Genomic DNA, 14,081 nt, shown 5'->3' with positions numbered 1-14,081 from the left:
TATAGATAGATATATAGATAGATATAGATAGATAGATATATATCTATCTATATATCTCTATCTATATATCTATATCTATATATATATATATATATATATATATATATATATATATATATATATATATCTCAAAATACCCGCTACCAGAGCGAGAAGTAGTGTGTTAAAGAAGTAATGAAAAGAAAAGGAAACATTTTAATAATAACGTAACATGATTGACATTGTCATGAGTGTTGCTGTCATATATATGCCTGCCTAAATAAGTCAACCTCGCTTTGCTCTTACTTTTTTACCGTTCATTTAATCATGGCTAGTGGCGGAAAAATTATAAAATGGAAGGAGGATGGCTTTACCAAAACAATTATTGATGGCTAATCGATTATTCATAAAGCTTGAATTGGTGATCTGTTTTTCTGTGTTAACCTCATATTTTTCATACTTCTTCTCAAACTAAGGTGGTGCGAGGGTAAAATGAATCGGGATGCTGATCAATGTAATCGGTGTACCAGGAAATCATGCATTGACAAAAGCTCCCTTTGCTTGTAATGCAAAGTGTGATTAAATGCATTATTTTTTAACGCGTTATGGAGCACATGCATCGAAGCTTCTCAGCTGTGCTTGTGCTAAGAAAAGGAAAGATTTTAAAAATAACGTAACACAATTGTCAGTGTCACCTTTTGTAAGTAGTGTCTGGAGGATTCAGTGTGGAGAAACTCTAGAGACAGCGTGTGTATTAACTTGTGGATTTTTCTGTGAGTATTTGGTGGCAGTGTGATGAAGTTGCTTCGGAAGACGGCGTAGCGCGAGCTCAGCTCAGAGCGAAATGAGGTAAATGGGAGGGGAGATGATGACGTGACTCCCCCACCCGCCTTAACTGTCAATCCCCCACAAACACAGTCTCGAATTTGCATAAGCACACCCCTTCACCTACAATTTTAACTTAGTTACAAAGTGATCAAAACTCTCGCTTATATCCCGCCCTCTCATTAAACTTGTATCCCGCATTACCTGTGGGCATGTGAAACGCCAGCGGTAGCCTGTCTATGAACTTAATTTAAACTTTAGGTTTACACCTTGCTTTCTTTCCGAAGTAGCAGCACTCATGAATATGGTAGTATATGTCACTCGCTCGCTTCTTATTGTTTCGCTGCCTTCTCAATTATATAATGCATGTTTTCTTAAGCGCTTTTTGGAGGTCTTCCTGGTTTTCTACGCACTGCGTTGACAGTCAGTTCACGTGATTACGTGGGAGACGTGATGATGTCACACGAAACTCCGCCCCCCACGTCTTTCCAGCTCAACTCTATTACAGTTAATGGAGAAAAATACCTTCCAGTTATGACCATTAGGTGTAGAATTTCGAAATGAAACCTGCCCAACTTTTGTAAGTAAGCTGTAAGGAATGAGCCTGCCAAATTTCAGCCTTCTACCTACACGGGAAGTTGGAGAATTAGTGATGAGTGAGTGAGTGAGGGCTTTGCCTTTTATTAGTATAGATTCAGAAGGCACATTTTTTCAGAGTGACTTATAAAATTATGTACATAATGTGTGTATGCATGGTTGGCAGGAAACTGCAAAGTACAATATTAAGTTACATAATATGGTACAGTAAAATTTTAAAGTATTATTGTAGTTAGTCCAAAGGGTAGATGAGTACTGCCAGTGTAATTAAACCTTAGACTGTTGACATTTATTGGAACAAGACATTTATACAGTAGATATAGGAGAATAGGAATACTGACTAGTGTAAAGGGGTATTGTTATAAGAAGTATTTCATCACCTTCATCCACAAGTTTGTGTTGGCACATATCCTTCAAGCTAGAGCAGATTAACTAAAACCACTTATTAAACTGCAGTTGTTTTTTGCACCATCCTCTGACAAACTTAGTCACTGCATGAAGTGTAAATCATGCCTGAACTGCAGCAAAACTGTGCAGACAAAACAACTGGTATTTTTGAACCCATACACAGTGGAACTTCGGTTCACGAACGTCTTGGTACATGTACAACTCGGTTTACGACCAAAAAGCTTTGCCAAACTTTTGCCTCGGTTCACAACCACACATTCGGTATACGAACAAGCCAGTTTCCCTTTCGGTTTGTACATGTTCAGTCTCTCCCTGTGCATTTCCTGTGCAGCGAGCCAGTAAGCAAGAGAGAGAGAGAGAGGGACGCACGCACAGGCGAGAGAGAGGGAGGGAGGGAGGCGCACGCGAGAGAGAGAGAGAGGGGACGCACACAGAGGTGCATGAGAGAGAGGCGCACACACACACTCGTATTCTGTGCGGTGGTTAGTTCGCAAATGGTGAAACAAGTTAGTTGTCGAGCTGTCTTTAACGCCAACCGATTTACCACATAGTTTGCAGATTACCATCTTTTGAGCAACATCACAACCAAACCCCTACCATGCGAGTGAGAATGAACCACGTCTGGCATTAAACTCTGACAACGTAGATGGCGAGGCTGTTTTATCATTTTGAGGCAGGGAACGACGCTAACTTGCGGCTTGCTAGACGTGCACGCCTATGCAACTTGCTTTGCGCACGCTCAGTGGTCTATACAGTTGCATTAGTGAATTAACTGTTTTTTGTTTTTTTTTGCAAAGCGAGTTACATACTCTAATTTAATCTTGCACATCGTTAAAACAGCAGTTAAAATATAATCGTAAACAATGTATATCGCACATGCCTACTTCTGTGTCGTTTCATTGCAGCACTATGAGCCTGTTTTTGCCCTGCCCCGGCAACAGACAAACAAGAAGAAGAAAAGGATGATTGATTGATGATTGATAACTGTGCTGCCCACAACATGCTTCCACATTTAGATAATGTTTGCAATTGCACAGCAGTGCTTCAGCCATTGGATTTGGGAATCATTCGCACCCTGAAAGTGTATTATCGCAAGAAACTTCTGAGTGTGCATTGTTTGAGTTTTATCCACTAGATGGCAGGAAAGACCTCAAGATGAATGCAGTCACAGGTCATGTCGTACACAAAAATACTGGAATGGAAATTTTGCATATTGTTGACAACTTGGATTCTGCACCGTCAGATGGGGATTTTGAATTGCTGTAATAAACAGAAGAAACTGTCCCTGAGGAGAGTGCTTTGGAATTATTCTCAACTAGCAAAATACCCGCGCTGCGCAGCGGAGAAGTGGTGTGTTAAAGAAGTTATGAAAAAGAAAAGGAAACGTTTTAAAAATAACGTAACATGATTGTCAATGTAATTAACAGGCATTAAGGTATTAAGTTGTGGATTTGCCCGCGAATATTTAGCGACAGCGTGTCTATGAACTTAAAGTTAAACTTTACACCTTGCTTTCCTGTTGATATGTCTACAAAGGCTTGTTCAGATTCAGAGGGTTGTTCCTTTCTTACTGCATCAATAAACAGCTCGTCTTCCTCTTTATCTGATACATCACACACTGCATGCACGGGTTTACCTTTCCCAGTCCTGCAAACTTTAGCAAATTGGTTCAATTTACCACATTTTTTACACTGTCTTCCTTTAGCTGGACATTGACTTTTTGTGCTTTGTTTCTGCAGTACCTGCACTTATGAGTATGCTTGTATGCGTCACTCGCTTCATATTCTTTTGCTGCCTTCTCAATTGTGTAATGCGTTTTTTCTTCAGCGCTCTTTGGAGCTCTTGCTTTTTGTGTGCGTACTGCGTTCACAGTCAGTTGACGTGAGCCGCTCGGAGTGCATACATCAAAGGTTCTCCGCTGTACTTGTGCTATCTCGTGCGATCTTGCAATGTCCATGGCTTTATTTAATGTTTGCTCAGACCCGGCACTTAAAAGGCTCTCTCGCACTTTCGCTGAGTTTGTGCCAAAGACTATTCTATCCCTGACCATCTTATCTTTGTTTGCATAAGCACAGTCCTTCACCATCAATTTTAACTCTGTTACGAAGTGATCAAAAGTCTCGTTATACCCTGCGTCTTCTCATTAAACTTGTATCTCGCGAATATCTCGTGCGATATTGCGATGTCCACGGCTTTATTTAATGTTAGCTCAGACCTGGCACTTAAAAAATTTCTCTTGCACCTTCGCTGAGTTTGTGCCAAACACTATTCTATCCCTGACCATCTCATCTTCGTTTACACTGTTTTCCTTTACCTGGACATTTACTTTTTCCACCGTGTGCTTTGTTTCCTCAGTAGCTGCACTTATGAATATGCTTGTATGCGTCACTCGCTTATTCTATTGCTGCCTTCTCAATTGTGTAATGCGTTTTTTGTTCAGCGCTCTGTGGAGCTTTTGCTTGATTTTTGCGTACTGCGTTCACAGTCAGTTCACGTGAGCCGCTCGGAGTACATGCATCAAAGGAAGGGAATCAAGAGACCAGAGCGACGGACGGCCTTATATGGGCAGGCAGTCAATTACATGGGAGGCGTGCTGATGGAGGACGCAAACCGCCTCACGGCACCGAGCTGCAGGCTATGGACGTATATATGTACGTAAGTAGGATTCAGTTATGACCGTTACGCGTAGAATTTCGAAATGAAACCTGCCTAACTTTTGTAAGTAAGCTGTAAGGAATGAGCTTGCCAAATTTCAGCCTTCTACCTACACGGGAAGTTGGTGAGTGAGTCAGTCAGTCAGTCCTTTGCCTTTTATTAGTATAGATTGTGAACAAGAAAGAATTCTCCATTATTCTAATGTGTTTTCTACATTTCAGTTGCTCACAGTTGTCCTTCTGTACCAAGCGACCTATTTTTTTTAAAATCTTGCAAAATAGGAATTTCTTACCAGATGTGAAGTTGAAATGACTCCACACTTTAGAGGTTTTTTGGTCTTTGACCCGATTTGCATCCCCCCATCTCTTCCATTCTTCAAATTGTGATTAACATTACTCTTGGTTAATGAAATGATTTGTTTTTCTTGATGATATTGGTTAGTTATTGCAGCACTAGAAGATATGCATATTTTAATATGAGATACTTGAATGTCCATTTTGAGGTCTGAAGACATCTGCAAGCACTGATGCATGAAGTCAATAGAAGAACTACTTTAGTTATTGCTGGACTGAGGTGTTTTAGCTTTGAGGGAAGATGTGAAGTAGTGGGATCTTTTTAGTTTAAACAGTTGGAGGTTATAAAGTATAATGATAGTTATTAAACAGGTAATAGGTCATAAGCCAAGTCTAACATTTAAATTAGTTCTTCAACAAGAACATCGATTCAGATTGGTGAAGGGTAATTTACTAGTTTTAGTACATATTTTGCACATTTAGTAACATGCAGAACTATAGGTAAATGGAACTGTTTATCATGTACACTTGAACATAAACTGGAGATGTTGTACGAGGTGGGGACACAAAAATTCCCCTAATTGTTCAAAAAAAATAACAATTATATAACTTGCAGGAGTTCCCTTTTAATCACTGTGAAAATACTTAACTAGAGTTGCAATACCAGTGCTCATTCCATTTCCCGCACTCCTCATTTGTTATTAGAGATGCAAGATATATCAGAAACTGTATTGTTATCGGCCGATATTCGTTGAAAATGACGACATCGAAATCAGTCAGATGTATACTTTTAAACCAATACTGCCAACCGATATAATTCGGCTTATCAATGTTGTCAGATCACTAAATAATTAAATGCTGGTTTCATTGTTTGTTGAGGCAGATTGGAGCACTACACGCATTGTTTACTCATTGGGCAGATATCGTTAGTAAAGCAACATGTCAGCCGTGTGGTCATATTTTTCTGTGAAAAATGAAGACAACATAGTTGCTATCTGGTCTGCCTTGAAAAATTAGTAAATACGAGGAGACTTTAAATTTGTGATACTGAAAGATTTAATTCTAATTACCCATCTGAAGAACCACCGTAACGAATTATACACGGAATTTTTAGCAACTAATACTACAAAAACAAAAATTAAATCAGATGCTAGCGGTAGCCTCATACAGCAAACCCTTCAGAAGTTGAAGACGTTTCCTCAAGACAACCTTTTTCCCCACAAGATGAGGACGAGGGATTTTGCCAGCTACTATATCATTCAGAACCTCGGTACATTCTTCCAAGCCAGGGATACTTTGCAGATGTCTCACTGCCTACATTATATGATGTGACTGCTACACATATCCACAAGCTTTTAAGAAACAATGTCACCAGCATTAGCTTTACTACAGATATGTGGAGCTCAGAAGTCAGCCCCATGAGTATGTTGAGTCTAATGGCACACTGGATTGACGAAAATTTTGAGGCAAAAAGAGTCCTCATTCTGCAACTTTAATTGCACAAGCTTTCGATTCCATGTTAACGAAGTGGAATATTATAAAAAAAAAAAAGTAATGTGCACATTGTGCTTCGTGACAGCGCTCGCAATATGGCAAATGCTATGGAAGAAAGAGGCATTAAAAGTTTAAGCTGCATGGCTAACACTTTGTAGCTTGCTGTCAATGAAGGCTTATTGAGCCAGAGAAACATCTCCGACTGTTTTGCCATTGGGAGGCGAATAGTTACTCATTTCAAGCACACGGCTGAGAGAAACGCAAACAGACCTTGGTACCCCAGCAAGAATGCTTCAGCAGGACATGCCGACATAAGCATGCATTCATTTATAATTGCGGATGTTATTCCGTCTGTTGAAGCGCTTAAAAGGCTGCTTAGCAAATGTGACAAGACAGATTCTGGAGTTCAGACGGCGAAAATCACACTTTTGGAGACTGTCACAAAATGCTTCAGTGGTACATTCTCCGAGCCACTGTACTATCAATCTACTGTTCTTGATCCATGGTACAAGGATCAATTTTGTGACCGAGATACCAAAAACACTTGACAAACAACTGGTGAAGAAGTCACCTGATGAAGGAGATGCAAAGAGGAACAGCGAACCACAAGAGAAAAAGATTTGCACTCAGAGATGTTGCTGCTTCATTGCTGGAGGTTTATGAAGAAAATTCGTATGTGGCTGCAAAACCACATTCAACTGCCACAGAGGTAAATTAACAATCATAAAATTATTAACAATAATCATATGAATTAGGATTATCAGACGTCCAGAATTAAAAAAAACTGCACTTTTGAAAAATATACACTGCAGCTTCCTGACATCTAATCAGTATCCTCGTGCATTTTCCAGAAACAGTTGGCACTGAAAGGCGACTTGCTGGGACAGTGCACATTTGCGAGGGAAAACTGCTCTGCAAACATTAGCTGAGAAAAAAAGGAACATGTTAATGGTATCACCTTGCCTTTTTCGTCAGGATTTTACACTTTATTTGCCAGATTGCCTACAAAGCTGTATTGCAGCCGCATAGTTTTGGCGGTTTTTCCATTTTAGTTGAGTCAATGTAGAAAAATATTGGAGGAATTTAATTTAGTGGGTACTTTAAAAGGAGGAACAGGTTAGCCTGCATGCTAGAATGCAGCTTCAAGTTTTGTATCTTGTGAAATATGTGTCTGCTATGTTTAAACTGTAAAATATTTTTTAGGTAAGATCTACTCCAGTTTTAATGTAAGCATTACTTTAAAACAATCACCCTAAAATATACAGCAGTGTCTCAATATTTCAAGGCACACCTGTGTTAGAAAGTGTTTCATTGTGGAACAGCTTGTGCTGCATAACTTAAAAGTCGATCCGCATCACACTTTATAGAATTCCCTTTATATGACCCAAATCATTATACAGTGCATCCGGAAAGTATTCACAACGCATCACTTTTTCCACATTTTGTTATGTTATAGCCTTATTCCAAAATGGATTAAATTCATTTTTTCCTCAGAATTCTACACACAACACCCCATGACAACGTGAAAACAGTTTACTTGAGATTTTTGCAAATTTATTAAAAATAAAAAATTCAGTCCACAAGGTATTTTCCCAAAAGTCTTGGCAATCATTGAGATGTTTCTTAGCAAAATTGAGACGAGCCCTAATGTTCTTTTTGCTTAACAGTGGTTTGCGTCTTGGAAATCTGCCATGCAGGCCGTTTTTGCCCAGTCTCTTTTTTATGGTGGAGTCGTGAACACTGACCTTAATTGAGGCAAGTGAGGCCTGCAGTTCTTTAGACATTGTCCTGGGGTCTTTTGTGACCTCTCGGATGAGTCGTCTCTGCGCTCTTGGGGTAATTTTGGTCGGCCGGCCACTCCTGGGAAGGTTCACCACTGTTCCATGTCTTTGCCATTTGTGGATAACGGCTCTCACTGTGGTTCGCTGGAGTCCCAAAGCTTTAGAAATGGCTTTATAACCTTTACCAGACTGATAGATCTCAATTACTTCTGTTCTCATTTGTTCCTGAATTTCTTTGGATCTTGGCATGATGTCTTGCTTTTGAGGTGCTTTTGGTCTACTTCTCTGTGTCAGGCAGCTCCTATTTAAGTGATTTCTTGATTGAAACAGGTGTGGCAGTAATCAGGCCTGGGGGTGGCTACAGAAATTGAACTCAGGTGTGATACACCACAGTTAGGTTATTTTTTTTAACAAGGGGGCAATTACTTTTCACACAGGGCCATGTAGGTTTGGATTTTTTTCTCCCTAAATAATAAAAACCATCATTTAAAAACTGCATTTTCTGTTTACTTGTGTTATATTTGACTAATGGTTAAATGTGTTTGATGATCAGAAAGATTTTGTGTGACAAACGTGCAAAAGAATAAGAAATCAGGAATTGGGCAAATAGTTCTTCACACCACTGTATATTAACATTTCTTGCAAATGTTCATTCACATCTTTAACCCTCAAAAGATAGCAGGCCTGTCAACAGGCTAGGCTTTTAAACTGGGAGGCAACCTGTATTTACGACACTATGATCGGTTTCACTTATAAACAAAACAGTAAAACTGAGTGTGTCATCTTCAATATGACAAAGATTAGCTTTAAATTACTGTAACACCTGTCCTTGAATAAAGTTTGTGTAGCTTAACATGGCTCCATTTGCATAATCACATTAAACTCATTGAGCAGCCAGCAAGATTTTCACGGATTAAATTATGAAATGTTCTGACACAGATGTGCGGTCTGCTGTGATTCTGTTGTGACTACAGGGAGTGCAGAATTATTAGGCAAGTTGTATTTTTGAGGATTAATTTTAATATGGAACAAACACAGTGCTATCAGTCAATCCAAATGTTAATAAACCTGAAACCTGAATGTTTCACAACGGAAATGTGAGTGTGAACATCATCAGGGGAATACATATGTGCGCACAATTATTAGGCAACTATTAGTGTGCAGATTTATTATGCAACTAAAGGAAAAATGAAAATTTTCCCATCTCACTTGTTTATTTTCATCTGTTATAGTGAGAATAATAAACAAACACCTCAAAATTTACAAATAAACCTCTGTGACATTTCAAAAAAAATCAATCAATCAATCAATGACCAATATATCCACCCTTCTTTCCAATAACAGTCATAAGCCTTTCCATTCATGGAGTCTGTCAGTTTCTTGATCTGTTGACGATCAGCTTTTTGTGGAGCAGTGACTACAGCCTCCCAGACACTCTTCAGAGAGGTGTATTGTTTTTCTCCCCCGTAAATCTAGCGTTTAAGAAGTGCCCACAAGTTCTCGATAGGGTTTAGGTCAGATGAGGAAGGGGGGCCATGTCATTTTCCTTCATCTTTAAGGCCTTTACTGGCTGGCCACGCAGTGGAGAACTTCGATGCAAGTGATGGAGCATTGGCCTGCATAAAAATCATGGTCTTTTTCCTGTATCACTGTTTGAAGAAAGTGTCTTCGAAAAACTGGCAGTAGGTTTGGGTGTTGATGTTGAGTTCATCTTCAATGCAAAAAGGTCCAACTAGCTCATCTTTAAAAATACCAGCTCATACCAGTACCCCACCTCCACGTTATAGTGGAGCTCTGTGCCCATTACTGATCCACAGGTCCATCCATCTGGTCCATCAAGAGTCACTCTCATCTCATCGGTCCATAAAACCTTTGAAAAAAATCTGTCTTCAGATATTTCTTGGCCCAGTTTTGACGTTTCAACTTATGTTTCTTGTTCAGTGGTGGTTGGGTTTCAGCCCTCCTTACCTTGGCCATGTCTTTGAGCACTGAACACCTTGTACTTCTGGGCACTCCAGGTAGGTTGCAGCTCTGGAATATGAAAGTACTGGAGGATAATGGGTTCCTGGTAGCTTCACGTTTGATTCTTCTCAAATCTTTGGCAGCTAATTTGTGTCTTTTGTTCTCAACACGTTTCTTGCGACCCTGTTGACTATTTGCAACAAAATGTTTGGTTCTGTGATCACACACCAATATCTTAGCAATTCCAAAAGTGCTGCATCCCTCTGAAAGACTTATTACAATTTTTGACTTTTCAGAGTCAGTTAAATCTCTTTTTTGGCCCATTTTGCCTGAGGAAAACTAGCTGCTTAATAATTCTGCACACCTTGATATAGGGTGTTGATCTCCTTAGGCCACACCCTCCCTCATTACACAAATACACATCACCTGACGTGCTTAAATCCAATAAGCATTCAAGTTAATACAGCTTGGAGTTGGAATATACGCATAAAAATGATGATATGGTCAAAATACTCACTTGCCTAATAATTGTGCACACAGTGTAATGCATAAACAAGTGTGTTTTACTGTTTTGCTACAGCTTTTAGCTGAAAGAACTAAAGAATGCTACAACGTTGTCCCTTGATTTATGGAATGTACATCTGTAATATATGCAACATATATGTAGTACTTAATTAAACAACAATAACAGAACAATATGATTTTAGTAAGGCCTCAGCATTCAGATATGAATTTCAAATATTCATATGCATATTTAAAAGTGCAAAACCCCCCTGAAAATATTCAATTACTTCAATTGCTCCTAATAGCTTTTACCCCTCAGTCCCAGGATCAATATAATAGATTTTCCTTGGAACTTTTTATAGCATTGTTTTTATTAAAAAATGGAGAATAAAACTGCATACAATATTGTAGATGATGCATTATAAGTGAGCTACACAGCTTAAGCATAATCTTCCTTGACTTGTGTTTACCACTGTGTTAGCCTTTACAAATTTCAAAAGTACATTACCTGGTTGTATATAGCAACGGGTTGAGTCCAGTTGGTAGCATTATCTCCAAGGATAGACTGGGTTCAGTGCTGTGGAACCCACTGCAGAAAAATTCTTCTTGCGCTGCCATCTCAAAGCCACAATGATGGAAAAATAACCAATAAAAAAAAAGCGTAATCCTTTAAGGGGTGAATTTGTTTAATTTGAGAGCATTTTTGCCTTTTGCTCTACATTATTTCTGATGCTGTTTTCCCACATCCCACAAAACATGCTAAGTTTGGTTGATTTCTAATTCCAAATTGCTTAGTGTGGATGTATGCATGAGTGGGCCCCATAATGGACGTCTCCAGGACCTTTTCCTCCCTTGAGCTTTGATCACCTGCAACCCAAATTTGGACATTGCAGGTGGGGGAAATGTAATTTTACGTTTGTCTCATGTTTCAGCTCCTCCACATTGTTTAATTAGATACATTTTTACCTACTGTGTGAAACACTTTATTTACATTAAACTTCATCTGCTACATACTTGCCCAACTCTGATTTTTCTCCTGATCCTCTTGTGTATAATTTGCTTGATTGTACTTTATCTGCCACGCAAATCTGATGAGCAGTCTGGGTTTACTATCCCTGACAAATTATTAAAATACATGGAAATTGTGTGGATGATGTTGAATTTGATAAGAAATATCATATTGCTTATTGTATGCTAAATTGTTCTGCACTATAGGTATTGTAATGTATTCCTGTAAAAGTAATAAAGGGAGGAAAATACATAGAAATTACTAGGCTGTGAGTAATAGTTGGTTTCTTACACTCCTCCATTACTAAACAATGCTTCCACTTAGTAGCATAGGAACAGAAGAAAAGCAAATTGCTTGTTCAAATGGGCTTCAAAGATAATCAAAACACATTTTTAAATCCACTTAATGTACTTCAGATTCATGGGGGGCACCAATATGCCACAGATGTAACTCATAAACATGCCCACTCATACAAGCACAGGGCAAATTGAGAGTCGTCAGTTAACCTAACAGTGTGATTTTCAATTTGGCTGAAACTTGAACCATTTCCACAGTGCTCTGTTCTTTTAAGAGTAAAGACCACCAAATAAAATAGGGCATGAGCAGAGTGGAGGTTTGTATTGTTCATTTCATTAAATCTACTAAGAAAAAAAAGGCAGATAACTGATCTCCAGGCTGCTTGAGCAATTATGGATAAATATTATCTAGACCTTAAAATTAATTTAATTTCACCAGTGCTTATCAATCTGTAATCGCTGAATGATTTTGTGCTTTATTAATATTCCATGTAATTTATTCAGATATTTTCAGATACTTTACAAAAGATGATTTCGGAAAAATAATTTGGATTATTTCCCTTATAAATTCATAATCCCTAGCATTAGCAGTAGAGTTATTTGACTTGCATGTATAATAAAACAACTTTTCTTAGGCAGTTTTTTTTTTAATTCATTATGCATTCATTGAGGATTTGTTTTAAATTGAATGATGCGCCTATATTTTGGGATAATTAAAAGTTCATGCTATCTAATTAAAAGTCCATGCCCAGTTTGTTTATTAAAATGTTTTACTAAAATTGTCTTTAAAAGTTTAGCTCTTGTATATTTGTTCTACAGCAACACTGTATTACCTATATTATGATCACTATATCTAATGGTTCGTTAATTTCTGCAGTCCATGTTCTGTCATAATGAGGTTAGCACTGCTAATTTATGGATCCAGCATCCTGGGTTCAAATACCTCCAGGTCTGTGTGTAATTTGCATACTCTCTGTCTGTGACTGACTGGATTTCCTACAGGTACTCTGATTTTTCCACCCCATCCCCAAAGACGTTCATGTAAAGTTAATTGGTGATTCCAAATTGAACATGTGGTTCTTGCTCCAGGACTATTTCCTGCCTTGCATTCAGTGCTGTCAGCATAGGCTCCAGTTTCCTGCAAAGCCAAATTAGAATAAATAAGATCAGGAATATAATAAAATTCTAAGTCCAAAAAGGCAGCTTTGCTAGTTTTATTTACCTTTTTGTATGAATTCCTCTTGGTTTGCTTCATTATTTTGGATTGCAGCTTTAACTCACAATGTCAGGCATCTATCTTTGCAGCTTTTTATTTAAATATAAATATGGGTAACACCTTAGTTTAGGTACTGCAGTAATGCATCTATTATGCTCATTTACTGTTATGTAATAAGACCTTAACAGATTTTGTTTGGTGTTAATGGCATTTACAAAGCATCAGTAAAGAGGATATTCATCTCTGTGCAGTATGACATTTAATATGTTGGTAAAATTACTTATGAATATGAGAGGGAAGTATGCAATATCAAGAAAATTATATTTTACTTAGACCAGGGGTCCCCAACCCCCGGTCCGCGGCCCACTACCAGGCCGCAGCCGTCTGACAGCCAGGCCGAGAGAGAACGCTTGGCTGGCAGGGCTTTGCAGCGGCGCAGAGAGAGGTGAGAGAGTATTACAACGAAGTATTTTTATGGTCCTGACAGTTTCCCCATATGACACAAGTCTATAGAAATCTTGTTACTACGAAGTACATTCAGCAGATACTTTGATTACAACGAAGTGACATTGAAATGCCTGAATGAATCATCCACAGAGCAGTTAGATCTGTGGTTGCAGCTTTGTTGTTCACATTTGCACAATGATCCCCAGACAGAAACATTGGGGGGAAAAAAAAAATTTCTTTCTTCGAACTTTCCTCATAATTTTTTGGCTGTTTTTGTTTCCTGCAGTTTTCAATGATACCTTTTTCTTATTTGCTACATTTGAAAAACATCCATTGGAATTTAACTCATTGTCACCCTCCTATAGAAACGGCAGACACGAAAAAACGATAACAGTGTTAATGTTTGTGATGTGCAATCTGTTGGAATGAGAAATGCAATGCATATGTCTTTGTTATATGCAAAAAAAGGAGAAAAATTTCAGGTTGCAAACTTCTGCGAACTACTTAATAATAATAGAAATGTAATGTAAATTGTGTATAAAACTGCCCTACGAACCCGCCCCGAATCCTCAAACCCCAACCCCCGGTCCCTGGAAAAATTTGCTTCTAGTAAAG

General features: G+C 38.5%; 1 protein-coding gene across 7 annotated transcripts in view; it reads left to right on the top strand.

Moving 5' to 3' along the window:
- The window catches only part of rab9a (RAB9A, member RAS oncogene family), a 92,326-nt gene that overhangs the window by 73,176 nt on the left and 5,069 nt on the right, over nt 1–14,081 (top strand). The window lies entirely within an intron of this gene.

This window comes from Polypterus senegalus, chromosome 2 (assembly GCF_016835505.1).
Source record: "Polypterus senegalus isolate Bchr_013 chromosome 2, ASM1683550v1, whole genome shotgun sequence".
Taxonomy (NCBI): domain Eukaryota; kingdom Metazoa; phylum Chordata; class Cladistia; order Polypteriformes; family Polypteridae; genus Polypterus; species Polypterus senegalus.
This window is presented reverse-complemented; position numbering and strand designations above follow the sequence as displayed.